Source organism: Mus caroli, unplaced genomic scaffold, assembly GCF_978045245.1.
Source record: "Mus caroli unplaced genomic scaffold, Mus_caroli_1 scaffold_1, whole genome shotgun sequence".
In the NCBI taxonomy this organism is placed as follows: domain Eukaryota; kingdom Metazoa; phylum Chordata; class Mammalia; order Rodentia; family Muridae; genus Mus; species Mus caroli.
In genome coordinates this window covers 149,496,612-149,523,728 of record NW_028227256.1, presented here as the reverse complement: position 1 = coordinate 149,523,728, position 27,117 = coordinate 149,496,612, and the positions used below count along the sequence as shown (strand labels likewise).

Sequence of the window (27,117 nt, the reverse complement as noted above, 5' to 3'; positions counted from 1 at the left end):
GTTGTGTGCTTCAATATGTTTGTGCTCAAAAGTATGTAAAAATACTAACTACTTTAAACGCTAGCCTCGGCAAGAGATGTGTCAGCCAAGCGTGTGAGACGTCTTTGAAGTCACATGGGTTGGCATTTGATGATGGGTAAGATGTTGGCGTGTCGTGGTTGCTATAACATGCTTGTCAGGCAGAGAAGAGGATGAGCTATAGGACAAGGACAAGGCAGTGTGGCTTCTGCTGACTCCCGCTGCCAGACATTTGCCACTGTCACCAGTACCAGCACCACCAGCACCAGCACCAGCACCACCAAGGTTACCTGGTTCCCTGTTGTCTTTTTATTTGCATTTCAAAACTTAGTTCAAACCTCCCCAAGTGTTCCCTGAAGAAGACTTATGGTTTAGACATAAAGTCTTCCCAGAAGTCTCATTATGATCCCCAATTGGCATATTCAGTCATTTAGAGGCAATTATGAGGGCTCTGACTTACAATGGTTGAGTCCACTGAGTGAGACATAATTTGATGGATGATATGGAGGAAAGTCGGAGACTTTGAGAGGCGGGGACTAGCTGTGGGAAGGAGGTCCCTGGGGCCATGTCCTTGGAGGCTCTTCCTTCTAGGCCTCTCAGTCTCTTCACTTAATGGCCACTATGAGGTGAGTGGGTCTTCTCTGCCACACCCGCTGTACCATGGTGATCTGCCTTGCCACAGGCTAAAAGCAGTGAAACCAGCTGGCCACAGACTGCAGCCTCTGAGACCAAGAACAAAAGTAGGTTGTCCCTCCTCTCCTGTGTCTCTCCTATTCTGCTCCAGTGTTGACAATCTGGTTACAAAGACGAGTGAGATTCCTAAGGCTGTTGGAGTCAGACCCTCACCTGCTGTAACTCTTGGACCAGTTACTTAGTAATACGTGAGATGTATATCAACCTTGTATGGTCGCAGCATGGTTGGTCTTGGTTGTTGGCTTAGTCGTTCATCTCCACACTAATCCTATGAGGCAGGAAACACTGTCTGTCTTCATTTCACAGACTGGGGGAACTGACGTACAGAAAGAAACAAGAAAATTGCTTGAGGGCACACAGCCAGAATGTGGCTGTACCAGGAGTTAACACTGTCACTTTGACTTAAGAAGTGGTTGTCCTTACTGTAGATAGCCTTGCCACACAGCTGTGCATTTAGTGGCAAAGCCTCACGGTACGGCTTTCAGCAGTGCTCGGCAGGCAGTAGTTGCTCAGGACTGAAAGGCATGGTGGTCTTACTTTCCATCCCTTTAATTTGATCAAGATCCCGTTCTTCTCGTACATCGCTCTCTGGTAGGATTTGGTGCAGATTACACTCGCTAGGTTGTAAGCATCTTGAAGGCAGAAACCACACATAGCACGGGTCCCCTAATAGCACAGCTGAGCGATTAAATGCATGAATTGCTTTGATCCTGTTACAGAAAACCAGCTCTGTGGAGTGGCTCATATCTAGGACTTCCAGGCATGCACTGCTAAGTTTGAAGCCTGCCCCTGTCACCCATTGCATACACATCTTACGCACATTATTTATCTTCCACTTCCTTGTTTATTTAATGGGGATAATATATTTGTTATAAAAACCAAGGAGATAATGCCTATCAGCGGCTCAACAGAATGTTTGGTTTGTAATGGGTCAACACTTTCAATTATTTTTAATGAATTATTGCTAAAAGATAGGGACTCTGCCTCATGTCAGAGGTGTAGAGATCAAGATTGCTTTCTCATTGAGGAACTTCACATATCACAAGACAGACTGTCAGCGGATATGCCATAATTACGTACAGTAAGTTACAGTAGACAGGGTTTGGGTAAACTGCAGGAAGAGGAGAATAGCCAGCTCTTCGGTAGGGCAGATAGGTAAGTTGGGTTTTGACAGACGAATGAAAGCCGTAAGACAGAGCAGGAGAGGAGAAGGGTCCGCAAACGCCAGGATGGTGGACTGAATTGAACAGGGAATAGGAAGTCATCGAAAGTTCCTGAGTGGGAGGGTGACATCAACAGAGCTGTCCTTTAGGGAGATTAATCTGACAAAAATATGTAGGATGAGTTAGTGGGGAGAGAAGCGAGGAAATAAATATCACATAGACCTTTAGCAGAACCTCCTACACGGGATAGAAATCCACTCTGCAGCAGCCCGTACAGATGGTCATCCAGCTGATGCCTGAATCGTCCAACAATGGGAAGTTCACTACCCCGTTAGGCAGCTCTCTCTTCACCATCTCTCTTCTTCCCTCTTAACCATCCATGAATCCACCATGAAGCCCCTTAGGAGACTAAGTACTGGGAGTGTGAAGCTGGTATTATAGTCTTGCCTTTGAGAATCTCAATGGTTTTGTCTGATACCAAGTAATCCTGTTGACAAGGGGCGTTTCTTTTTAGCAGGATCCTGAATCTGCTCACCTTGAACCTCTGCCTCATTTCCCCCTCATTGTGTGCCCTCAACTGTGTGTGAATCTTTCTTTCAAGTTCCCAAACGTGCTCTTCTCGGTGGGTAATCAGCTCCTTTATGAGAGACTTATAATGCAGATTTGTAAAGTTTAAGAAGTTCTGGACCTGAGTGAGGCTTTGAAGTCACTGAGAACCTGTATCTCGGCCCTCATCACTCTAAGGTGAGATTTGAGTCACAGATGAGTTGTGACTTGCCTCAGATCACATAGCTGCCAAGTGACTAAACTAGGTCAAGAACTCAAGACTCCAGTGTCCAGACTTGCAAGGCTCTTAAGTTGTCTGCCTTATAACCCGCTCCTAGATGTCCCACACATTTTTAATATCTCTCAAAAGTCTGGAAGCAGGAGCTGAGTGTTCATGATGCAGCTGTGTTCTTCTGATCTGGATGGAGGACTGAGTTAGAGTCATAGAGGCCATCAGTGGGATGCTGCAGCATCATGTCAACCCCAGGCCTGGCTAGTCTCATCCAGTCTCTCAGTGGACCCTGCGGGTGAGTTTGTTGGACTAATCTCAAGAAGGCAAAGCTGAAGCTCATAGGAATCAAGTGCTTTCTAACCCTCGGCTGCTGAGCTAGTGTACGTGCTGGGAAGAAAGCGTTGGTTTCCATGTCAGTTCATCCTTCCAGAGTTTTTGAGAGCTCCAAATGGAGATGTACTAAGTGAAGCACAATATTTGTGACCCTGTGTTGAATGGCAAACGTCAGATGCTTAGGCCTTTGTTCCTTGAGTGGGGCAGATGGAAAGCCAGGTTGTCCCGGCACTAGCTCTGTGGCCAAGGGTTAGAAAGCACTTCACCCCTATGCTATTCAGACTTCTTGAGAGGGGCTGGTTTTCTTGGCTGTGTCTTATGGCTCTGTCCTTTGTGGGTGGATGGTTGAGGGGGCAAGCTATATTCAATCAAGATGGGAACTAGGCCAGTGCGGGTGGAGCCACTTGAAGACCGGCTCGTGAACGCTAATGCTAATCCTTCCTTCTGAAATAAGGATGAGGCCTGACTTGCCTGTGAGTTCCTGCTGGATGTCTGTCCTGTGTGCTCACTTTCCTTGGGCTTTGTATACTTCCCCCTTTACCTCCCAAAACACACACACACACACACACACACACACACACACACACACTTTGTTACTAGCCTTTAAGGGCAAGGCCAAAGGCCACTTTTGAAAAACAACTCCTATTTTCTGGATTAGAATGAACTTTTCTTGCCAGTACTTGTTCTAGCAAGCGTGTTTACATGCTTATGTGGAAACCCTTATCACAGCCCTGTAAATGTTTGCATTACCCAGATATGCCCCCCAGCCCGACAGTTCCTTGAGAACACAGGCCAAAAGAGGGGTTCAGTCTTACAAACCCCTCCTTCGCCTGATCCTGTAGAGAGGTCAGAGTATGCGTTAGTTGCATCTGGTGTTGAACATCCCTCCCAGATTCACGTCCTGGGCAGCTCTGCTGGTTTCCCTCTGGCGTCTTCCCCATTAAGATAAAGATCTTGGAAAGGACGGGGACCAAGGGCAGAGCCAAGGAAAAATGTGGCCCCGAGGAGTGCTTCCTCCACGTTATTATCAGAGCATGAATGAACTTGGTTGCAGTTATGTAATTGTGAACCTTCAGACCCGGTTGTGATTCTTGTCTTTTCCATTCTGACTAAAACGGCCAGGATTGATTGCTACCAGGACTCTTCTAACACGGGGGCCTTCTATCCCCATATCTCTCAACCCCCCAGTTCTACACACACAGCCTACGTGGCCCCTCTCAGAGCCTGAATGATCTACTGCTCTCCTGCTGCTGTGATCCCTTCAGTTCCAGGCACCATTGCTCAGGCTTGGACTTCTCCTTAGCCCACCTTGTGGGTATGGTATGCTTTGTTCCTGCCTCCTAGCCCTTTTCACGGCTGAGCCTGACAAGCTTTCTTCTGGGGCTGTCTTCTGCTAGCTTTAATTTTCTAACCCTGTCTTGATTCTTGGCTTTAGTGCTGTTTGGTTCGGGAAGTCTTGCCCAATGGCTTCTCTCACAGCATCAGCACTCTCCTTTCTTAACGCTGATCCATCTGTATGCTTCCTAATTCCTTTAAGCCCTGTCTGTCCTCTTCTGTTGTTGTGTTAAATGCAAGGACCATTGGAAGAAAACAATTTGCTGTGGATTAAGGTTCTAAAGGTCTAGATGTGCAGGTGAACAGGAAACTGGGTATGCTTCAGACAAACATAGGAAGCCGTGTAAGCTAACTGGAAATGGAGCAAGCTAAGGGTGGGCTCCAAGCCCGTCCCCGGTGATGTCCTGCTTCCCTCTCCCTTACACATCAGCACCAACTGGGGACCACGTGTTCAAGCACATGAGCTGGACGGGGGACATTTCTCATTCAAAGAACAGCACTACCCCTCAGCTCCAAGGTTTCCCAGGAGAGGCCAAGGCCTTGTCTGTTTCCTAGCAAGACCTACTGTGTGCTCCTCACACAGTGGGCATGTCTCAGTTCCCCCATTCAAGTGGTCCTGAGATCTGAGTATCTACCTGTTGGCTTGGGTTCTTCACACAGATAAACCACTAGGGATCTAACCTTTAGCCCAATGAGTGAATGGCCCTCTGGGAGTAGAGATGTTGGCTGAGGTATTCAGAGGGCTGGTACAGGTGTGTCAAGAACATTCTGTTTGAGCTGAGTTCAGCTTGCAACTTGCTATTTAATGCTTCAAGTGTCAAGATTCTTGACACCCCAAGTGGACCAAACTTTTGCTGCTCCCTAACAGCTCTGTCAGAAACAGGGTATATAAGTTAACTTGACATGATATTCTTAGTGAATCCCTGTGATTATAAAAATCTCTGCTAAAGTTCCGTTTCAGCTTTGACAGAAACCTGGCCACTGCCTTAGTTTTCTGAATCTATCCCCACTTGAAGAGAGAGAGAGAGAGAGAGAGAGAGAGAGAGAGAGAGAGAGAGAGAGGAAAGCTGACCTGTCAACTCATGTTTGCAGCAGCTTTGTGAACTCTGTGTTTCCCCAAAGATTCCCACAGAGGCTCCGAGGGCGGGATCTCCTCCTCTGTCCTCTACTGCCTCCCACCCCTCTTAGATGTTTCTTGTTGTTTTCCCTTGTTCTTTTCACTGGCAAGCAAGGGAGGGAGGTATTTGAGGGTAGGAACCAGAATGCCGAACCTGGAGGCCTGGCGGTCTCTTCAGCTGGGTGGTGGTGGGCAAGCCTTCCCTCCCATCTGTTGATAATAGAGTTGATATGAGCGAGCTATCTCTGTGCAGCTTGTTTCCCCAGGCAGCCCCACTTCCTGCTGTCACAACCTTCCAGCTGCAGAATACAGGCCGACAACTCTTCTGCAGCAGTTCAAGGCTTACATAGCGTCCCTTTCCCATCTCACCTGTCACCCTTGATGGCAAAGGTTGCCTTTCTTCTCCTTCAGCCTTCCTGCCTCTTTCTCCTAGCTTTGGCATATTTTGGGGAGTGGCCATGCTAACTGTACAGACTTGGGTCAGACTTGGAAATGGCTTTGTCCCCTTCACTCAAAGCTCACTGACTTAACTAAAACGACACTGGGATGCTCAGATTTAAATTCTGCCCCAGCTAGCTGGCTTTGGGTAGGATCCTTCACCTTCTTGAGTTCCCCTTCACCTTCCTTATCTATAAAATAGGAATGATAACAGACCCCACTTCTGTGGAGCCTGTGAGGAGTCAGTAGCCCAGAGGTCGGTCATTTAGTGGCGGTGAGCGGCTTTTCAGTGTTAGCCACTTCAAATGCTGGTCTCTTCCGATGTCAACCCCAGCAGACCTACACTGCGTCCTTTAACTGGCTCAGACAGTATGTCGCCATGTGTAGGGGACTGTGACTGAGACTTTGCGGGTCAACAGATTTGCTACGTGAAGAACAGGTCTGCAGTGGGCAGCTAAGGAGGAGGGCATGGAAACCCGGGCCCAGAGGAAAGATTCTCTTTCCGAGTAGGTGCAAGAGGTGCTCTGCAGATGGGGAGGGGAAAGACTGCTTGGACAAGGCAGAGTGCATCTCATGTGTCAGAGTTAATAGAGTCTACACACCCGTTTAACCACATGCGCCCTTGAGTTGCGTTAGTATTTTCCAGGCATCCATGTAAGGACTTATTTATATTTATTTTTGTTGCTTCAAGACAGTGTCTCATGGAGCCTACGCTGGTCTTGATTTCCTATGTAGCCCTTAGCTCCTTGTTCTCCTGCTTTCTGGCTGCAGCTTCTTCCAATATCCTTGCATCTGGAGATAATCGTTCCTTCCTAGGGACATAGATGTTTCTGTTGGTTCCTGAAAGACCTATGGTTTACTGGCCTGTGCCCCTGGGGGATAAAATAGGGAGACAGATAGGAAGTAGCTGGACTGAACAGAATGCAGTGTGAGATCTGTTTTTTGCGGGATTCAGATGCAGGGAGGGGTGAGAGTTCTGTTTGATTATCAGAGTGTCCCATGCAGAGGACTCAGGGAGAAGCACCGCACAGGGCTGTGATCACTGTTCCTATGGGTGGACCCTCTTTAGACGTTTTCCTCATCTGGGCCCCTCCATATTCATGTCAGGAGTCTCAGTGACTCCTGACAACATAGTCACTCTCAAGTGCTCACCGTATCCCAAACACCCACTGAGGGCCTGGTACTTGGCTCACACAGATGATTTTGATGCCCATCGAGCCTGGAGGCGCTCACAGTCCATTTCTTCCCTACTTACCTCCCACTCATAAAGATGGCCTCTCAGTTGCTAACGGTGGGAGAGTGAAGAGAATCCAGAGCCCCTGAGCCCAACATCAGGCTCCTGTGAAGTTAAATGTGCTGTTCACATCCATGCTGACTGCGATCATAGGAAAGTTCTTTGCATTTGCAAATGACATATTTTTCCCCCTTAAAAAAAAAAGAATCTATGAAGGTTTCCAATTCTAAAATTCCGTGATTGTATGGTTCTAAATTAATTTAGGAAAGTAGGCAGACAGTTTTGAATATGTTTCCATGGACACTGTGGGTGTTGGTTGAGGTGCCTGCTTAGTCACATTTATTGCCATCTGTTGTCAAAGAATTGCTTGAGTTTGGTCTGAGGGCAATTCAAGACACGGACAGGGATCGGCTGTCCTGACGTTCAGCTGAACATCAGAATGTTCTAGCAGCTTAGCATTGCCATCAGACAGTGTTTAGCTAGCCAGGTAACATACAGTATATATGTAGCCTTTACTTATACTAGTTAGAAAATAATTTTTAGTGTAGGTCTATCCAGTGTGATCTGCTTTAAGATAAACTTATAATAAACATTATATACTGTTAATGCAGTCATTATTCAAATTAATTGAAGATAATTTGTGTGTGTGTGTGTGTGTATCTTGGAGTGGGGGGTTGTATGTGCCAAATTTGACAACCCTAGGCAGCATCAATTTATAATGGGTGACCTCGTGAGTGTACTGGCGTGAGTGACCGCAGTGTTTATCATATAGTAAACCTGTCAGTCAGTTCTAGTGGCTCCCTCCACTCTGAGCCTTTCGCAGGTAAGAGGAGTTGCTGGCAGGAGTTCAAGAATGATAGATCTTATTATTTGTAGGAATTTGATGTTTATTTTTCTCTCACTGCTAAGGAAGTGACAATCCTTTCATTAAAATGACCACACATCTAGTGTATATCTTAATTATCAATCAGTTACTTATAATTCTGAAAAGCATAATTTTTAAAAAAATTATTATTTGGTGATATTTGAGTTTATGAAGTAATTTATGAATGCTTCTTAGCATTATTTTTCTTATCTGATAAAACAGTTCTGGAATTTATAGGGGTCAGGACCTGTTAACTGAACTACATCCACACCGGCATCGGCCTCCCACACTGTTCTGCAGTTCATCTTTGATGCTTATCAGCTGTGGAATATTTATAGCTATGCCCATTCATCATTTCTTCTATTAAGATCCGGTGCCTGTGTGAGGAAGAAGGAAAATTACAGCCTCATGTCTTTGCACTGTTTATAGGCTTTTGATGATTTAAGGTATGCACTGAAATCCTACATGGAAAACATGAAAGGTTTGCCAAATCCCTGAGCTAATTAGGAGCTCCCTGCTTTTGCGATGTTTAGTGATAGAAACAAGAGTCTGAGTGCAAATTTCATGCTTTGTAGGGTCTAGGAATCTTTATTTATTTATTTATTTATTTATTTTAAACCTTCATTCAGCCACAGAATTTCTGCAGTGACATTCAGGATCAATGCTCCCAAAGGCAGACCACAAAGTATGTGCTTTCTTATCCCACGAGTCTGAAGGTTGAAGAATCGCAGACAGCATTGCTTCCCTGTTTCACTAGGGACCTCTACTAAGGTCACCGATCCTGATGGCTCTTCCTCTGGTGGCAGGGGCAGAGTGTAGTCTGCAGGCATGATGGCCACTGCACTGGTCCCGCCGTATGAAGTTGAACAGACCCCCGAGGCGGGGGAGTGAGGATGAATACAGGAAAGGAAGAAAAGATTCAGAGATGAAGGTTAGAAATCAGGAGGGCTGTCCAGCTGTGACAGCCTCGAGTTTAATTTTCTTAGGCTTTATATACCTTACACCATCGTGAGAGACATCACATTGACGCCTCCTGATGAGGCAGACAAAATGGCTCCCGATAGGCCACTCGTGGCCTTGAGTCATTCACTCTGTAAACATCTGTTGAGCACTTCCCAGTGGCAGACATTAACCTCTGGCTTAGGAATACTGTTGAGAATAACACCGAAGGTCCTTGGTTTCATGGGAGACCAGTCCCAAGAGTGAGTGGCAGCCATAACCAAGAAAAGAGCCATTTCAAACAAACATTTCAGATACTGGGAAGTGTTGTTAAGTCAACAGCTAGGGCGGTAAGATCGTCTGGCTCCGTTGCAGTGGAAGGTCCTTTTATGTCAGATGTTCTGTGCTGAGGCCTGATGGGTAGTGAAAAGCCAGCTGTGAGACGCTGACTACCCGGAGCCTCTTTAGCCCATTGTGGAAAAGAAGAGACTGGATGGGGGTGTGACAGTGGGGTCCACTTGAACGTTTTTTTGTTTGTAAGACCAAGATGCTTGAACCTCACCATGGGAGGGATTTCAATAGCCTCCCTCCCCCATTACAGACAACCACAGGTGTGCATGTCACCAGTTGTTGATTTCAGGAAGCAAACATTGTCCTGTATGCATAAAAAGGGACTTGGTATTTAGATCAAGCTTACCTGAAGGGACCACAGGAAACTGACCTGAAGTGTGAAACCGAGGCTCTTGTTCTAGTAACTTACACAAGAGCAGTAAATGAGGAAATCTTTGTCTCACAGGAGGTCTCTCCTACACCTGACCGTAGCCTGCGCGACCTTTTCTCCTGATGCCATACCCTGACTGTAAAGTCAGCGAGCAGCAGCGTGTGAAGTGGACGGGAGACGCGCATGGGGGCATATGGTGACCTGTGTGCTTGCTTGGTGGGGGCCAGTGTGAAGTTAGATGCAAATCTACAGAGCAAACATCATTTTGTGAACTTTCCCCAGTGATCAAAAAAGGCAGGGTTAGAGAGAAGGTCTAACCAGCCAAGGTACTCGCCACAAGCTTAAGGACCAGAGGTTTGATCCTGGAACCCACATGGTAGACGGAGAGAACTACCTCCCTCAAATTGACTTTCGATTGAAGGATTATATATGCACCCCTGTTCACACACACACACACACACACACACCATAGATAAAACAACCATATTTTAAAATTAAACTCAAATAAAAAGAGGAGGTTAGAGTTCACATTCTTCGTAGCTTCTAGGAGCTGACTTGTCCCTCCAGGTCAGTGTGACGTAGGACTTTGCTCATTTCCACACACTTGGCCTTCAGGGGGCCACACTGAGCAGACAGTTTTCTTTTACAGTTGTGTTAGGAATTCAGGAGCTGGAAGTGGTCTCAGACCGTCTGTAGTCACTCAGGCACGCGGCCCTTACCTTTCTCTTTTCGGATGATGTGGTACTAAAAGGGAAGATGGGTCCCTCTGATGTGTGGAATCCAGCTTTCCAGCTTTCTTTCACTTCACAGCACACAGAGAAGGCAGTTCTCACAACAAGGTGTACTAAGTGAACCATATTGCTCCAGGTCAGGTGTGGATCGGTCTCTAGGACTTAGGTACAAAATTTCAGACAGTGATGTGACAGCACACCTTTCGGTGACCTTTTCGTTGGGAGCTCTGCTGATGAGACAAACCCCTGCATTAGACTGTGCACCCTTTTAGGATAGGGACTGCATTTTGTCTCTTCTTGAACCCTGTTGTGCTCTTCCCTTATGAAGAGAGTTATTCTGGCTCCGGGTCTGGGAGGTTTCAGTCCGTTGTTGCTGATCGCTGTTGCTTTGAGACTTAAGGTAAGCAGCTCTGAATGGCAAGTACACTGGTAAACAAGGCTCTCACCCCATGACTCATGGGAGAAACAGAAAGAGGAAGGAGCTGTGATCCCACAATCCCTTTAAAGATAGCCCAAATACCTTAAAACCTCCCCGTCAGCCCTGCCTCCAAAACATCTGCCCCCTCCCTATAGTGCCAAGCTAGGATTACTCCTTTAATATGTGGGTGTTTGAGAAGGCTTTCCAGACCCAAACCATAGTACCTTAGTCCCTTGCAAAGTGAGAGAGCCCCAAGAATATGGTCACCTTAAGTGCAGCTAAGATCTCTACGGACAGGAAAGGATAACAAGCTTCGTCATTGGGTTGCAATCGTGACACATCATTAAGAACTTTGTTTGTCTGGCCTTGGCATGTTTGCTCTCATCTGTCTGGTTTGAATCCTGGCTCTCACACAGGTTGGCTGTTTGATCTGGAGCGGTGCTGTCAGAGATGGCTGTGGAACTGTGGGAGACAGAGCCTAGCTTGTGGATAGAGGTCATTAGAGTCAGGCCATAAACCCTGCAGCCAAGCCTCTGTGTTCTGATCCTGTTGCTGTGGGCTGACCTGATCCTAAAGCCATACATGACAAACTCCTTCTTCCCTTCAGGATTGAGTTCCCACCAGATACTGTCACAGCAGTGAGAAAAAAAAAAAAATAGTGCAAGCAGGTTTACCTCATCTGAGGAGGCCCTGGTCTACATATCTGTACAAATGAGGATGATGGAGCCAGACCTGACTGGCTGCCCCTATTCTGAAACATTGTTTTATCTATCATACCCCCCCACCCCCCCAAAAAGCCTGCCTGCCTGCCTCCCTCTTCCCTCTCTCCCTCCATCCCTTCTTTTAAACCTACTCTCTGCTTTATGTATCACACACAAGACTCCAGGATTAAATTCTGTGATCTAGTTGAAATAGTAACTGAACAATCAGATTTGTAAAATACTCGAGACAGAGGCAACAGTTCATGAGTGACAGGTCATTGAGCATTTGTCACGGGACATCACCTTATGTGTTAAGAGTTACAAGGGTCGTGGAGGTTATGATGCAAAGGAAAGTGGCACAAAAATCAAAGCTGATGATTCCCTAAGGGCTTTGCTCTCTTGTGGTTGATGTAGGGGGGAGAAAAAGGAAATTAAGAGTTTGTTTATTTGGTAGGTAGTTGATTTCTTCAGCTACCATGACTTGAGGAATAGCATTGGACAGATCCTGTTGCTCCTCTTCTGTGGTGCCTCATGGTGTCTCATGAGGGTGCGGCCACTAAGGTGGATTGTAGAATGGTTGGGGCATGGGGGAGAGTGATAGGAAGTGATTTCTGGTTCCTCCATGGTAGATACTGATGGCTTTGGGAAGCTTGCTTCAGGATCAACAGCATCAGGAAACATGTCCATGAACTTTTGTGTGTTTAATTAAAGAATTTGTTATACTTTCTTCATTATAACAAGGCAGTTAGTAGATTTGGAGAAGTATTGTCAATACTTGTAAGGCTACAAAGTGAAAACTGTAATTGTGTATGTGTTTGTGTGTGTGTGTCTGTGTGTGTCGTTGGAGTTGTGAAATGAGTGTGCCACTTAAACAAAATCCTAAGTTATGCATTCAACAATTATAGGAAACTTGACTGAGAAACTGTCTGTCATGTATGTGCTTAGCTTTGATGCACACAGTCACTCCAAACTGCTATAATCAAGCAGCATTGCCTCTGCCTTCTCGTTTGAAATTGGACTTAAAAATAGTGAGGTCCTTTTAGGTTCAGTATGAATAAAAGAATAAACAGTCCAGGTAATAAATGTGTTTATGGTCTAAGGTGAAAGTCTAAGCCCAGAAACAAGCACCTACAGTTAAGGCAGGTCTGATACCTGATTTCCAAACAAAACAGATGCCCCCTCCCATTTCCTAAAAAGAACATATATATAAGATTATAGTGTGTGTGTGTGTGTGTGTGTGTGTGTGTGTGTGAGACATTCCATTTCCTAGGGAAGCTCCAAAAGCAGGAAGGTAAACAATGCAAAACAGCTTCAGGAAGTCCCTGAAACTGACCAGATCACCAGATTCACTAGGCCCCTCCCTGCCAGAGTAAGCAATAAAAGCTGCAAAGACACAAGCTAGCAGATGATGCAGAAGGCGGTGGACATAAACCAGTTGCTTGACCGGCTAGCAGGCTGTGCTGCGTGCTTCAAGTTTCCCTGATTTGTGAGCTGTCACCTATGCTGGGGGGTGGGGTGGGGGACTTGGTGAGTTATTTCTGTTCCTGTAAGTAACCCCTCACTCACTCATATGCCTGTAAGTCACCCCAGTAAAACTCATTGCTTCACCAGGTAGGACCCTGGTTATCTGTACTTTGTCTGTTGTAGGATCCTATCTGGGATGAATAAACATGTGTTGCACTTCCCCAGGAATAGTTTTGTCACATAACAGAAACCTCAGGGTTTTTTTTTGTTTGTTTGTTTGTTTGCTTTTTTGTTTACTGAAAGAGGCTAACCGGATTCTAACTTCTCTAAAAAGGTGGACACCTGGAGCGACTTTGCATTTTTGTTAAGAGTTCTGATGCCAAATAGGAGAGGTGTCTCTCTATGTTTGAGCATAATGGTCCTGTCTCTTGCTCTCTGTTGAACTCAGCCTCCTCAGTAGCTGAAGTCCCACTTGCTTCCTTTCGAGTGGCACGGAGGGGAGAGGCACCTTCTGCTGGCAGTCTTCCTCTTTTGATTAGTGGAAACTTCCATCCTGGGTTAGCAGACACTTCACCTCAGTACAGCTTCCCAGGTTAACAGACACTTCACCTCATAGAGCTTCCTCTTCATTTTTGTCATGGTGTTATTTTTAGTGAGCTACCATGTTTCTCTCATTCCCTGTTTGACTATGCTCTCTCTATTCCTTCTCTTTCACCATTAATTAATCACCATAGCTCTTTCTTAAACCTTTCCTATATTGAGAAATATGGTACACATACACACACACATAATATATATATATATATATATATATATATTACATATACATATATGTGTATGTATATACATATATTATATATATTTGTTCTTTGGGGGAGCATCCGTTTTGTTTGAAAATTAGGTATCAGACCTGCCCTAACTGTCTAAGCCTTCTGGGCTTAGACTTTCATTTAGCATAACACATTTATTCCTTGGGCTGTTTATTCTTTTATTCATACTGAACCTAAAAGGACCTTACTATTTTTAGGTTCAATTTCAAATGAGAAGGCAGGGGCAATGCTGCTTGGTTATAGCAGTTTGGAGTGATTATGTGCATCAAAGCTAAGCACACACATGATCTTCCTTAAATCCCGTACTGAAGCCATGGGTGGTAGGATGTGTGTTTCCTGGTTTATCGGTGATTGGGCAGAGCTAGCAGTTTAACCACTGTGGAATGAATGTATACTTCTGTGCTTCCTGGAAACTTATTAGCGTATTTAAAGCTGCTGTAAACTGCTTTAAAGATAATCTAAAATTTGTCATTATTGTAGAAGCTTGTCAAAGAGTTGGGCCATAATTAAAGTAAAACCTTAGTTTGTTTTTGTAGTGTTTCATGTCCAGTAGGCACGGATGTTAACAGGGCCCGGTGCTCATTCACTGGGCATATGGATGATAACAATGACTGTCACAGCCAAGCCTTTGGATTCTGTTCAGTTATGGTATGATCAGTCAATAGAAGGTGCTGATACTGAAATGCACCTTGGACTCTTGGGTCAAGTTCTAACTTTGCCCTGACTCTTGGATGAACTTGCAAGTTATTCAACTCTAGGATAGCCATTTGTAAAGTGGACACAGTAGACCCTTGGGTGACAGTGGTCCGGTAGAAAGGGAAAATGTTTGTGAATTGCTTAGAACTGGGCACATAGGGAACAGTCATTAAAAAGACAGCTGCTTCTAACTGTCATTATACGTTATGCAATAATAGACTGTAAGTTAGGCAAGGCCATATAGTGCAAATTCTGAGTCTGTTAGCAGTCGAACCTCCGTTAAATCCCTTTGTGTCTCTGAATGTACTTGTGTCGTGAAGATATATAAAAGAGGGTTATAATAAAATTTATGAGCAATGTAACATCTGAAAATGTTAACCAATCTTCACCAATGGTGCTGACCCAGCCCTTTGGCTGACAGACTTCTAAGACAGGGCTGCTTTAGGCACGGAGAATCCCTGGGAACTTTACTTACACTGGCCATTAGTCCCTATGGCACTTAACAGTTTGGCTCCAATTCCATGTTTCCAGTGATTGATGCATACTTTCTGGGTCAAGGCTTGGATTAGATCCTTAAGCACTCTGAGAGGATCTGAACTCATTTGATTGTTAAGATTAAAGTCTTTATTCTTCTAGAGTTGATATTCTTTGGAACATCTTTTTTCTTTTCTGTTTTAAATTAATTTTAAGTTAGGATACAAAGTCATCTGTTCCATTGTGGCGTTTAAAAATGTACCTGTCATTATACCTTGTTTGTATCCTCTGTACTGCCCTCTCCCTCTCTCCTTCCTGGTTCCCCACCCCCACCCCGCTTTCTTGTCACATGTCAGGTGATCCTTATTATCTTATCTTCTTGGATAGATTCTGTAATGAAAAAAAAATTTCTGTGTTTGAGAAAAGGAAGCTATAAATGAAAGATTATGATGGTATCAGTTTATATTGTGAGTCGATAATTCCAGGTGTGATTGTTACGAGGAAGTCAGGATTTGGTGTTTGACCGTCAGTATTTTAGATAATTAAACACCATATGACGTTGTCATTTTAAAAGAATTGGCTCCATTCTCCCTGGCTTATTTTCGCACGAGGCATTGCAATTTGAAGTTGGTAATAGCAGTAGTCTGGGCTTTGAGTGTGAATCAATGGCGAACTGGAAATGGAGAAAGCCTCCATGCCTTTCCTGGAGATTCCCACTCCCAGGCCCTTCCCTAACGCTTAGGTGCAAAGTCGCTGTATCGTTTATTTAACACTTCCATTCTCACTGCAGCAGTCTGTTTTATTTCTGTGGGCGGTGCGCCCTGCACACTGGGCTCTGGGTGAGACCAGTATGTGTATGACAAGGCCTTCTTCCCTAGCTGGCTCATGGATTGGGGCCTGGGGCTGACAAGAAGCGCTCCAATGTGTTTTACAGCCTGAAGTGTGTTCACCCCTGGGTACTGGATTTTATATTCCACTGGGGGCGGGGGGAGTCTATAAATACTGTGACAACTTTCCCCCTCTACCAGAAGGCTCCACGCCCTGTGGCAATCTACTTTCACGAGCTTGCGGTTGGTGCCAGAGCCTACAATGTAAAGTTCCTTTGTAAATACTGTACCTGAGAAAGCAGTATTGTGTCCACTCCTACTTTTGCTTCTTTTTCTGACGTCATGGTCTCACTCTGTATTCCAGACTGGCCTCAAACTCAGCCTCCCAAGTGTTGAGATACTATATCCCTATCCCTATATACGCTATCCTGTTTGGGTATACTGGGAGAATTCATTCCATGTTCTTTCCCTGTAATTAGACTGTTGATTTATTTCTTTGGGTGTTGCGTCCTTTCTCCCGAAGCTGCCCTGGTCCTCTCTAAGGGATGGTAGTAAGTCTCTAGAATGTTGTCATTCCATCAGTGCCCTTTGTTGTGCTGGCCATTGCAGAATATCTGGAGACAGGGCACTCTGAGATGCTGATGTGGTGACTCTGAAACAGATCACTGGGCCAAGATATCTCAGCAGAGTCTGAAAGATCCCCATTCGAGGGGATCTTGAGCCTGATGTGTGCCCTGAGCAGGAAGTGGGATGTCCTGCCCTTGGTAGGGTCTGCACAAGGACAGCGTTTCCCATAGTGACTCGAATCTCAGCTTGGCTTTCTAGAATAAGCAGATATTAAAGTTCTTTCAATGAAAGAATTCTTTTTCCTGGGGAGTGCAGACTGCTAACACGCTTTTCATCTGAAGGTATTAGCTCTAACTCATAGTTCTTCCTTCTCATGATGCCACTTTACGTAGAGATCCCAGGCAAAGGAAGATCTCTGACCCTTTCCCTGAGTTCTGTCCCCAGAGTTATGCTCACCATTGCTCCAGTCTGTTATTCTCAAGCGAAGCAGGCTCCAGGTCACCTGCTTACTAGCTGGGAGACTCTGGAGGGAGTCATTTTCAATTCTAATCTAGTTCCTTTTAATCTGAAGATGAACGTGCAATAGCTATGCACAAAACATGTGCAGGTCACATGATTGTGATGAGGAGAGCGAATGAACTATTTTATGCTGTCACTCAGGGAACACTGAATGCTCACAGGGAGGAGGGTAGCCCAGTGGAGGCCGACAAGGAGTCTAAAAATGAAGAGGAGGAGACCCCGATGGTACCTGCTGAGTTCTCAGTGTGGAAACACCTAGAACGATTCAGCATTGGTTCAAGGGTCACATGAACTGTGATTTGTGCTGAGACAGACAGGATGCAAATGAGAAAACAGCAAGCTGTGTTGGGTTACTACTTCCATGTGGTGTGGGGAAAAAGCTTCCAGCAGAGGAAATGTTTGAGCTGGTCCTGTCAGGTGACACAGCTTCCTGTAAAAGCTCATCTGTCACCTTTTCTCTTGTGCAGTGGTTGGCTGTCTGCGGTCTCTGCACTGGCATCACTTGCTGGCCTTTGACTTAGCATTCGCCCTAACAAAAGTCACATTATAGGTATGCATTGAGAACAGACTTGTTCTCAAATGTCAGTATCTGGTTATACACTTTTGTAATGAAAAGTCTGTTTATTTTTCTGGGTCAATTTTACCTTAGACTACTGCTCTATAATTCAAAACTTGCCTTGTTTTAGACATGGTATTTATTTCTAATGACAGGGTAATTCTAGTACATGGGGATATTCAATGCTTTGGAACATATTGGATATAAATGTTGAAGAGAAAGTTGTTCTTTAGGGGTATACACAAGAGACAGGCTAAAGGCGACGAGGTAGCTTTCCAGAAGAGAGACAGTCGATGCATTGAGTGTGCTCCTGTAGAGAAGTGTCATGGGGGAGGGTGGTGCGAATCCGTGTCACACAACCTTGAGTCACTCACTGTGTTATCTTATGTTAATAGTTAACACCAATACTGTGTCATTGGCTAAATATTTCTCCTGCAAGATAAAGGATTGTGGTTGTATGGACTCTGTCTACAAGCTAAAGATAGCGATCCCTTGAGTTGACATGGTAGAGAATTCTCTTCTATGAGTTTTCTTGGAAGAGAGCACAGAAATTTCCCATTTTGACAGTTTTAATGGCAGACTTTTAAAACTCAGGATTTCCCATCGAAGTAAACACAAAAATAAAAGATTGTAGTATGTTGTTGTTTGTTGCCGTGTGTGTGAGTGTGTGTGTGTGGTGTGGGGGGGGGGGGTTGGCACCAAGTGCATTTGGAAGCTGGAGGACCAAGCATCACTTCTTGCTTTTTAACTCGTTAAGACAGGATTTGTTGTGGTTCAGTGCCACCTACCCGAGCGCTTTCAGATTGTCCTTTTTAAACGGCTCTTTTTTCCTATGAGAGATAAAGTATGTCAGCTCTCTCTCTCTCTCTCTCTCTCTCTCTCTCTCTCTCTCTCTGTGTGTGTGTGTGTGTGTGTGTGTGTGTAGGTCAGAGGACAGTCTCCTGTGTCATTCCTTAGGAGTCATGTACTTTATTTTTTGAGATGGGATTTGCCATTTTCTTGGGGCTTGCCAGTTCAGCCAGTGGACTGGCCAGTGAGCCCTAGGCTTTTCCTCCCCAGATTAGCTGGGATTGCAAATTTGTGTTCCCACACCCAATCCTTTTCCCTCCCCTCCGCTTCCCTTCTCTCCCCTCTCCTCCCCTCCCCTCTCTTCTCCTCTCCTCTCCCTCTCCCTTCCTTTTCCTTCCCCTCCTTTCCTCTCCTCATCCTCTCCCCTCCCCTTCCCTTCCTCCTCTCCTCCCTGTCCTGCCCCCTTCCCCTCCCCTCCTCTTTCCCCTCCCCCTGCTTTTACTGACATCTTGAGATCCTCCTCTTTGTATAGCAGTCACTACTTTACCAGTTGACTAAGCTGCCTCTCCCATGTACACACCAGATGAGTAATTGAAAATAAAATAAAACAAAAATCCTAATTTTATATATCTTGATAGAACTCAACAGTCTTTAAAATTATGTTTGCCAAAATACTGAACCTGAATCTATCTGATCAGAAGTCTACAGCCAAGTGCCGATGTATACAACATGAAGGGGTCAAGTGGGGGTGGCAGAGGATACTTTGTAGTTGTAATCAACAAAACATCAAAACTTACCAGGTCAAATGACCAAGACCAAAACCAGCACACACACACAGAGGAAACCTGTAGCTTGAAGGAGACCAAGGAGGCCTGTGATAGAGGAGGGCCTGATGCTGACTACAAAGGAAATCAGTAAGAGGGAATTGAGGACTGAACACTAGCCTGGCGCTTAAAGTTTTGGTGTTTTTTTTTTTTTTTAAGCATTCCTTCTAGAGACAGATTCTAATATTTAGGAATGAGATCCCAGAGGCCCCAGCCGATTGATTTAAAGTGAGACATGGGTCCAAGGGGCTGTGTTTTACAGTTTTCTCTACTCTGACTATTTATTCAGAGTCTCCAAAAGTGAACATTAAAAACAGCAACAGAGCCTGACTCTGAAAAGCACCCGCTTCCTCTGTTTTCCTCAGGATTCCGCCCATGCGTCTTCTAGAAAGAGTGCTCTGCAGCCACAGTCCAGCTTTCTCTGTTACCCATACACCATTTTCTTCTGCTGCTTTTTAAAAAAGATGTATTTTTACTTTGAGTGTGAGTCTTGCCTGCATGCGTATTTTTTGTTGTCTGTGGAGACCTGAAGATGCATAGGCCTTTCGGAACTCCAGTTAGAGACAGTTGTGAGCAGCCATGAGGATGCTGGGTCCTCTGCAGGGGCAGCAAGTGCTCTCAGCCAGTGAGCCATCTCTCCACTCTGCTCCCCATTTCTTAACTGCTTTCGCATAAAGTTTTGCTTTATTCTAGAATTCATATCAGTTCATAGATGAACTCAAAAAAAATTAATTAATTCCTCTGTGATGTACTGCTTTGTATATGCAAATTCGTGTGGCTGTTGTTGGTTTTTTTTGGAATTCAGGCTTTTGACTTTCATCTTATCAGTTCCGGGGCACATACTTTGAGCACATCATGAACTACCTGCAGCACCGTCAATTATTATTGCATGCTTGGTTCTTCTTCTTCTCTGCTCTCTGCTGCAGACTTTCATCAGCTTTTGCACCAACCTTGGACATATTTTGTCTACTGCTATCTCCTTTGTCTGCATTAACACCTCAGAAACTATGTTTAAGTGATTTTTGCTCAGGTTACACAACCCTCTGAACTAGCCAGCCTCCCTCCCTCCCTTCCTCCCTCCCTCAATCCCTTCCTCCCTCTGTCCTTTCCTTCCTTCCATCTCTAAGTCTGCTGTGCCCTCTTCTTATTTGTTACATTGACCTAATTCAGACCTCAGTATCCCACCCTTGCTGTGCATCTCTACTGATGCCAGTGACTCCTAGGGTCTCAGTAAAGCTCTTCATTAGCCAGCCCCTGTCTTTCTAAGCAGCCTCGTTTCTAAGGCTTCCTCCTCAGACTTATTTGGAGCCCAAGCTGTCAATGTGGAAAATGCCTCTCTATCCTTCCTGTTTTACAGGAAGTCTCTGATGGGTCCCTCAGGTGCTACCATTTACAAACATCGCCACCCAGGACCATTGTGGGTTCTAATTGTGTGTTCCTAGGGCTGGGCAGTCATCTGTGAGGACTTCTGAGCACCTTTGCGGATGCCGAGCTGTTGCTTAAGACTCCAGAGCTGGGCTGGCGAGATGGCTCAGTGGTTAAGAGTGCCGACTGCTCTTCCAAAGGTTCCGAGTTCAAATCCCAGCAACCACATGGTGGCTCACAACCATCCATAACGAAATCTGATGCCCTCTTCTGGAGTATCTGAGGACAGCTACAGTGTACTTACATATAATAAATAAATAAATCTTAAAAAAAAAAAAGACTCCAGAGCTGCTGAGTGCGGTTGTCCTGAGTCCTCTGGGACTTGCTGTGGACCTCACTTCCTGCTTTGCCCAGAGATGGTGACAGGGAGACCACATGGCCTCTTTTCTTTTGACTTTCATTCCTCCAAGAGGGGAGAGATGTGAGGCCTGGGCTGGAGGAGAGGCGAAAAGAGCATTTAATGATATTTTTCTTTAGTGGCCCGAGTGTGTTCTTCTCCTTCTACGTTCCGTTTTCTTCCACGGTTTTCGTGGCTCCTATAAAGTACGGGGGTAAAGCAAAGCAGTTGTAGTAAGTTTATTTTCTTCCTATTCCTTATTTAAATCTATTTTTTTTGAAATTAATCAGGTGAAAATTGTTATTTTAATTCCACTATGTAGTACTTTTAACAATACAAAGAGTTTAACTGGGTTTATTTTAGTTAGTTAATTATTATTTTGTGTTCCATGCATGTGTAGGACAGAGGACAACTCTGTAAAGTCAGTTTGCTCCTCATACCTTTATCCAGGTTCTGGGGTTCAAACTCAGGTCATCAGACTTGCATAGTGTGCCACCAGCTCTGACTGGACTTCTTAATACCCGTGAACCACCAAGCTCACTGTTGATAGTAGACCCAGTTTCCCAGAAAATAATAATTAAAAATCTTCTGAGAAACAGTTTACATCAGAGAAGGCTTTCCCAGTTATCTCAGTCTTATATATATAATACCAGTCATAATTAAGGTCCCCATGTTTTATATGTTTATAAGCTGAGGATTAGCAGCTGTGAGCTTGTATCTAATTGTGTGATCATGTATCTACCTAGCTGCCATTCAGTGCCTAGCAACTTCTTCACACCAAGGGGGGCAGAGCATGCTAACCCTTCATCGTTTTTGAAAAGGGAAACAGAATGCTTATACTAACTTGGTTTTAGAAATCAAAGAGAAGTTCTCCTAACAGGTGTGCAGGGCGTGGGTACAGAGCATGCAATTGAAGGAGGACTTTTATGCTGAAACTGGGTATATGGTGCGTTATAGCTCAAGGATTGTGAGCGTTGAAGACTGCATGGGAGGGTACTGGGTGGATGCCTGGGACAGCTGCGAGTCTTTTCACTGAGGATTCTTTCAAAGGGTTGGCCATCTGAGCTTCAATTCAAGAAGTTCCATTTTACTGAACTTACTGGAGTAGAACATGTTATGTGCCCAATAGACGTGCGTTTGAATGGATGATAGCAATATCTTAATAAAGAGACCAAGAAGTCTGTGAGCTTTATGGTGGTAAGGGTTGGCATCTATGCACACATCTCCCAGCACAGACACCGAACAGGAGGGGAGAGAATACATCTAGAATGATAGTTCTCTTGCTGTAACTTTTATATATTTTGCTTTGTCCACAGCAGCATTAAACTTAATGAAATTCAATGTTCAGGAAAGGTTTTAGAAAGATGGGGATAGATCAGAACCAATTTTTTTTTTCCAGCTCATGAGTTATTTTAATCCTTATAACCAGAGCTCATATAGAGTGGCTCACAACTGCCTGTAGCTACAGCCCGTAGCATCCAACACCCCCTTCTGGCCTCTGCAGGCACCTGCACACAAGCACACACATAATTGAAAAAAATAAAATAAATCTTAAGAAATTAATGTTGTTATATTCACTTTTTCTTGATGCTGTGCTATATAAGGACATTTTTATACAAGTACATATATTAAGTATAATTTTAAGTTTTTTTTTTAATCCAGTTTATACACTGAAGCTGTCTTCAGACACTCCAGAAGAGGGAGTCAGATTTCGTTATGGATGGTGTGAGCCACCATGTGGTTGCTGGGATTTGGAATACGGACCTTCGGAAGAGCAGTCGGGTGCTGTTACCCACTGAGCCATCTCACTAGCCCATTAAATCCAGTTTTGAATATTGGTTTTTAATCTCAACCTCTCTATCAACATTTGCTTAATGTTTTGTGACTCTGATGAATGAGAGAGAAAAAAAGAAAGAACATAGCTGGACTTTTGGGTACTTTGTGTGTTCTCTTTTCTTTCACCCTTTTCCACCCCTCTTCTCTTCCACCCTTTTAGCCCCATAAGGTGGGAGAGGAAAAGGGATAGAGGGAAACATTGAGTTCCTTGGTGCAAGTTTGATCTTTGCTGTCAGGATATCTCATTTCTTCTTCCCATCTCTATGCACTACTTTACAAACCACAGCTAACAGTAACCAACAGCATCCAACTACCAGCTGGCCAATCAGCCCCCTTTCTCGGGGCTCTGGCATCTCTGAAAAGTCCCCAAAATTCCAAACATCACCACACAGAGAAACTATCTGCAGCTGGCAAACCCACACACACCCCTGCTAGAGCACGAGGCAAATCGTAGTCACCTGCTATGAAGCAACGTCATATCCCCACATCTAGGATTAAAACAAAAATATATTCTCATAATACTTCTGGGTTTTTAAAAAAAGAGACCAAAATTCTCACTACAAAAGGGACATTTCTCCAGAGATCTAGGAAGCATAACTGCAAAGCATGCTGGCAAACAAAAATGTGGTGGGTCTGGTGGCATGTGCCTGTCATTCCCAGCATCTGGGAGGATCTTGAGTTCAAAGCCAGCTTCAGCTCCTTAGTGAGGCCATGTCTCAAAAAATTATTACTTTTTTTTAAAGCTTGTTGTGTAATTTCCTCCCAGTAAGTATTTGGCACATTGAAAGCCTCTTTGGCTGCAAGTTCACAGAGAGGGCAGGAGTGAGCGCTAGGGGCTTGAAGACTCCAGCCTCCCATGTTTATAAACTGGACGAGCAATTGCTTCACTGGCTGATTACACCCTTTGTAAATTGTTTTGATTTTAGAAATAAATGTTAGCGTTAGTTTGTTGTCGGACACAAATGTGCTCATGAGTCCCTGAATGATCTCTCGCTGCCCCTTCAAGGCACATGTTTTGTGACATTGGAATCACAAGTCAAAGCCAAGGCCAGATACTTAAGTGAATTTCTCCCTTGGTGACATATGGAATTCTTCTTGAGTCCCTAGACAGCTGCCTGTGTGGTAGGGCAGCAGTCTTGAGGAATACTCTTCATAGAAAGTTTTGCATCTTATTGTTGACCGGGCAGACAGTAGAACCACGTAAGAAAGAAGGATGTTATGTTACTGCCACGAATCCTGCTTGTGCTTACTGTTTTGTTTTGAAAGAGTCTCAGGCTGGAGTTCAGGCTGGCATCAAATTCAAGGAAGTCTACCTACCTCAGCCACCCGAGGACTAAGATCACAGACCAAACCTGGAGATGCAGTGATCCCCTCTCTGTCTTAAGTGGGGTCATCATGGGGATGCTCTGACCTCTCCTCTCATTGGTGAGGATACGGCTAAAGAGGCTCTAGGTCTGTCGTATTTACAGCAAACAACAGACTTAGGAATTGCTCTAGAAATGACCTCTGAGTTTTCTGTTTGTGACAAGGTCATGTGACATTTAGCTCATGCAATAGCAGCATGACCCCATTATCACCGAGAGCGGCATCTCCACCACCACATTCGCTGGTTTTCCCCATGTTCCTTTGTGATTGACATCTCAACGCAAGCTTTGGTTAATCATCTTTATAATCAATAAATACCACGGAACAAGATCTGTGAATCCCCGTGTTTACAGTGTCACACAGAATTGGTGAAATTGTATTCTCTAGGGCAGGAACAAATTCCATGTGGTGTCTTCCTTGTTTATTCCCTGCCGTGGCCCTTTTGGAGCACCATATTTTTGTGACCCAGCATACGTTTCCTGGAAACTGCCTGTTTGATGGGGGATTTTTAAGGCCTTTAAGAAACGCAGTAGCTGCCGGGTGGTGGTGGTGCACGCCTTTAATCCCAGCACTCGGGAGGCAGAGGCAGGTGGATTTCTGAGTTCAAGGTCAGCCTGGTCTACAAAGTGAGTTCCAGGACAGCCAGGGCTATACAGAGAAACCCTGTCTTGAGAAAAAAAAAACAAAAACAAAAACAAAACACAGCAGCTTTCCCCCCCTCGCCATTGTTTGTACCTTAAAAGCTTTCATTGACCCCTGGCGAAAATCACTTAGAAGGAAGCATGAAGCCCTGAGCAGACAGCAGTCTCCCAGAAGCTATTGATTGCTTTTATTCAGCTGTTTCCCTCTTAAACAGTGAACTAACTCACTGGGAGCAATGGTGTACTTCTAGAAGGATTGTTTGGTTGGGAAGCACACTATGAAATGTTTCTAAGTGATTGGGAGGCCATTGTTTTGGGGAGAGCGAATGGCATTGTGTTCTAGCCAGTGTGTCTGTGGACCAGAACCCCTTTCTGTCTGCAGGTTCCATGCAGTCTAAGCTTCTGCTTGCATGGGGTACCCCAAGCACTTGTGGCCTTGTGACGTTGCCTTGGGAACAGAGGTAGCAGAAAGCACTGCTTCTGACAGTCTGCTTTTGTTCTGCAGTTCTTCTTTGGCCATTGATACAATTTCAGTTTGGCATATTGTGTAGTCTACAGTGTAGTAACACATTTAAAAATCTAGAAACATCTTTCTTAGGAAACTGATGCTTCCCTTTCCAGAGGGAAGCAGCTCAGGGTTCCAGTGTTCCGTTGCTTCAGCCCAATGCATAGTCTGAGTTTAATTCTCTACTCAGCTTCCCTAGTTGTTGGTACCTAGTTTTGTTTATACCTTCTGAAGAAATTGCTACTAGAACTAAGTTTTTTATGACTTATTTATTGTTTATTTATTTAGACTAGGTTATTTTCTTTTATTATGATGTTTGGTCTGTTCTCGAAGAAATAGCTGATTTTCTATATGAAACCTCTGAGATGAGGGGGCAGTGAGGGCCATGTATTCCTGCCTTTGTCCACTGGGGGTAGAGTTCATCTGATTGAAGCTTGTACCTTTGTTTGCCTAGGATGAGCTTTTGAGTTACAGCTTGAAAGACAGGCCCACAAAGAAGACTGACGGCAGTGAGTCTTTGGAAAGACTGACTGAACTGTGCTCCTAACTTAAAAACCAAAGACATTTTGTGAATGGGAATTTAACCTGCATAGCGTGGGAGCCTACAGATTTTGGGGTGCATTTATATATATATACACACACACACACATAGACAGACACACACACAAACACATATAGACAGACAGACAGACAGACAGACACACACACACACACACACACGCACACAGAATTCCATTTCTTTTGGAAAGACAGTAAGGAGTTTTGTGTGTTTGAAAGTTAGCCCTTCTAGTTACTGAAGGCAAGAACGTCAGTAACCGAAGGATAGGGATGGTTCAAATTCTCCACCTTTTACCCACTTCCCTGTGGTATGGTTGGGACAAATAGATATGGTTAACCTGTTGTCAGGCTAGGTATAAATAGAATCAGTAATTACAGTCACAGATTCTTAGATGTAAGTTTAATGGCGTGTCCAACAGCAGCCAGGTAACAGCAGCCAGCAACATAGCCCACTAGCCACAAGCTTATGGAAGAGGCAGGGTCCGTTAATGGGACCTGGAACTGTGATTTGATTTCCCTAAATTTCTTAGAAGACGTTGGTCCCGAGCAGGCGCAATCCTGGTCTCAGACACCTGCGTTCTTAGGAGGAAATAGGGAACAGTACATATTTTCTCTTACATAAAGAATCTTAAATAAATTATGTCCTTGCTTCAAAACAGTCTAGATTTTGAAAGTGGGAATTAAAGTTTAATGGAGTGTGATGGGTCGTGGGAATCTAATAATAGATCTGTTCTAACATCCACAGTTTGAGTTTCTCCAAGTTCTATTGTTAAAGATGCTGAAGATATCTGTGGGTTTCCCCCCAACTTTATGACCTGGCATGTGTTAAGAGTACCTGGGCCCCCTCCGGACTTTTGGTGGCATTGCCATGTTGTACTGGGTCAGATAAGATCTTGGGTAATTGTGGTGCAGGGTGTCTTTCAAGTTACTTTTCTTTTTTAGAAATTGGCCCTCTGTAGACCCCTGGCCCCTTTATTAATAAGGATCAAATCTGTTCAGAGAGAGTAAATACTGTGAGCCTAACCGGAATTAAACTGTTTATGGACACAGTAGTGTTCCATTGCTGTTTAGCCTCACCACAGTCAAGTTCTCAGACCCTGGCTCTACCAGAAGTTTGGAAAGAGCCTAAGACGTCTGGTTTGCCACTTGCTGGGTGAGCTGTCTAGCAACTGAGCTTATAAATAAACCAAGTTCCAGCAGCATTTCTGCACCTTCAGTGTGCACATGAGGTTCTTAGCAGGCAGACTCCGAGTCCTGGGTAAGGCCCTGCATCTGTGTTCCTGAAATAATCCCTCTCGGTCTTGCCGGTCCCCAGATCACACCTTGAAAAACAGATGTAGGAAGTGGATGTGACACAGTGGTGCTCCATGTACCCTGCAACTGGAATCAATGTATCCTTTGGGGTCAGCAGTGAGCATAG

General features: G+C 44.6%; 1 protein-coding gene and 1 long non-coding RNA gene across 5 annotated transcripts in view; one reads left to right on the top strand and one right to left on the bottom strand.

Annotated features, from left to right (window-relative positions):
* CUNH1orf21 (chromosome unknown C1orf21 homolog) overlaps positions 1 to 27,117 on the top strand; it is a 201,950-nt gene that overhangs the window by 34,596 nt on the left and 140,237 nt on the right. The window contains exon 1 of one of the 2 annotated variants that reach the window (XM_021170455.3): positions 704 to 758. The exons of the other annotated variant lie outside the window; for it this stretch is intronic. The gene's annotated coding sequence lies outside the window, so the exon portion shown is untranslated. Of the gene's footprint in view, positions 1 to 703; positions 759 to 27,117 lie in introns of those variants that run through there. 2 annotated transcript variants of the gene reach the window in all.
* LOC110300325 (uncharacterized) lies at positions 8,535 to 11,110 on the bottom strand. Of its 3 annotated transcripts, none has more exons than XR_015045893.1 (3): positions 11,008 to 11,110; positions 10,354 to 10,595; positions 8,535 to 8,817 (listed from the first exon to the last, which is right to left on the bottom strand). It is a non-coding gene; the product is annotated as an uncharacterized LOC110300325 (long non-coding RNA). The 3 variants fall into 3 exon arrangements; XR_002378560.3 differs by having other exon boundaries at positions 10,354 to 10,592; XR_002378559.3 differs by having other exon boundaries at positions 10,354 to 10,592; positions 11,051 to 11,110.